This window comes from Dasypus novemcinctus, chromosome 18, assembly GCF_030445035.2.
Source record: "Dasypus novemcinctus isolate mDasNov1 chromosome 18, mDasNov1.1.hap2, whole genome shotgun sequence".
NCBI lineage: Eukaryota > Metazoa > Chordata > Mammalia > Cingulata > Dasypodidae > Dasypus > Dasypus novemcinctus.
The window spans coordinates 40,722,837-40,725,239 of NC_080690.1; the positions used below are offsets into that span (position 1 = coordinate 40,722,837).

General features: G+C 47.9%; 1 pseudogene; it reads right to left on the minus strand.

Moving 5' to 3' along the window:
• Positions 1 to 804: 804 nt before the first annotated feature.
• On the minus strand, positions 805 to 1,922 carry LOC101424524 (tubulin polyglutamylase complex subunit 2 pseudogene; annotated as a pseudogene).
• Positions 1,923 to 2,403: the final 481 nt, after the last annotated feature.

Sequence of the window (2,403 nt, forward strand, 5' to 3'; positions counted from 1 at the left end):
TGTAACTCACCCAACCTTTGGAAAGTAACAGATTTTACATGGTTATGATCAGGGAGCTGATGTGGCTCAGTCGTTGAGTGCTGGCTTCTCAAATATGAGGTCCTGGGTTCAATCCTGGCCCCAGTACCTAAAAAAAAAAGGTAACTTTCAAAATGTGCACCAATTTTTATTGTTCCAGAATGGTAAGGAACTTTTTTAAGGGAACTTATTCACCTACAAGTCAACATAACCAGTTGTTTCCTATCCTCTTCAATACTCAGTATTGCCAGTCTTTCTAATTTTAATGGGTTTGTAGCAACTGGAATTCTCAAACATTACTGGTGGGAAGGTAAAATGGTACAACCACTTTGTAAACAGCTTGACAGTTGTACTTTTATATAACATAGAATCTTTTTTTTTAACCAGGACAGAAAACTTTATAGGACACTGATGATGTATGGAGCAAAATGAGACTTGTTTGTGCTGAAGATATAGAAAGCAAACAAATGTATCTTCAAGAGTGTTTTCTGGAGCATTCTGACACATTACATTAAAGCATCAACATTATCTAAAACATTAAATCATCTGAGGAGCAGTGCAAATGTTTTAATGCAGCGACATCCAACGGACCTTCCTGTGATGAAGGAAATATTCCATATTGCTTTGCTGTCCAATACAGAAGCCACTTGCTATGTGAATACTTGAAATGTAGCTAGTACAACTGAGGAACTGAATTTTAATTTAATTTAATTTAAATTACATAGCTACAGATAGCTAGTGGCTACCAATTGAACAGCACAGTTCTAATGCCTCATGCTAACTGGGAGAAGGGTGTGGAAAAAAAGATCATTTTGGCCACTGAAACAAGATTGGGAATTCTCCACTGCTTCTGGAGGTAGGGGGTGACACAACCTAGTCTGACGGATATGGGAAGGACTCTTGTGGAGACCCCAGTATGCCCTTCCAGCTTCCGGCTAACACCACTGGAAGTAAAAGGTCTAGGATCTTGATCACTCAGATGGCCTATGGTTCAACAAAGAGTCAAAGGCTTAGGCCATCTGTACATGGAGTTCACTGCTGAGGGGGTGGTGGGGAGCTTGAAATGGGGGTGCTCATTTTCGGACAGAGTTTCCAGAGGCAGAGGAAGATTTAGAAGTGGAGGGACCCGAGGGCCCTTTCTGGGTGCCTGCAGGCTGCACAGGCCCTATCTTTTTGGGGATTAAGGTCTTGTTCTTGCTCTTGAACACTCGGCTGGGATCCAGCTTGTTCACAAAGGAGCCGGTCTCTTCCGTGAGCAGGTCTGTGTCATAGGTGATGGGTTCATACATGTTGAACCACTGCTTGGCTTGGGGGCTTATGCCATAGCTGGAGAACGCATACTGCCACTGGGGCAGGTCCAGGTGCGTGATGAGCAGGCGACAATAAGCAGTAAATGTTATCCGTGAGAAAGTGCCAGTATAAAGCTCTGTCCAGGAACCAGATTTCAGTGTCTTGTGCTAATGCTGGTTTCCCACTTTTGTAGACAAGGCAAACCTTCCCATTCCCATTGCAAGAATCCCGCTCAAATATCACACTGCGAGAATCAAAGTGGGGCTTCCCTGGTTGGTTCTCCTTGGCTTCATTTGCATCATCCTCTAGGTCTGCAAGAGTTGGTGCATTAGGGAGTGAATACATGGAAGACTGGTTGAGTTGAGTCAGTTTTGAGATGCTATTAATTGCCATGCTGCCCAAAGGAACGGTGTGCTCATCCAGTTTCACACTCCATGTCATATGGGAGCCATTGGTCATCAGGTAAAAATTCTTCATATCCTCAGGCAGCACCCAGTTATTTTTCTGTTTCCATGAAGAAATCATATGACGTTCAGCAGGTGCTTTTTCTATGATGGTCACCTCAGTCACTCCCGGGGAAGACTCTAGAATGCGGGTGATTCCCAGGGTCAAGTTCTCCAGGTGCGGCTTGCTGCCGCCCAGCAGCGAAAACTGCTTGTCCTCCGGAGCTCGCGTGCCGGCTCCGCGCGCTGCCGGGAGAGCGGCGCGCCCCCGGGAGGAAAGCAGGGCGGGCCGAAGGAGGGCAGGGCCCCGCCTCCGCGCCTCAGCCGTCACGTTCGCGGCATGCTGGGAGTTGTAGTTCTGGGCGCCTGAGTGCACAGCTGGGCGGAGAGGTGGGGCCCGGATTTGCCTGGGAGCCCCAGTTCTGCGGGGCGCTCCTCTCCGCACCCCGGGCCTGTCGGGCCTGCGCGCCACAACACGCGTCCAGGACGAAGCCTCTGCGGCCGCCGGACCCTCTCGTCCAGTCGGGGCCGACCACAACAGAATCTTAAGAACATCGTGAGGAGCGAGAGAAACCTGATATCAAAGTATGTACTGTATGATTTACAGCTCTTGTTTATATGAAACTCTAGGGAAGACAAATCCAATGTATAG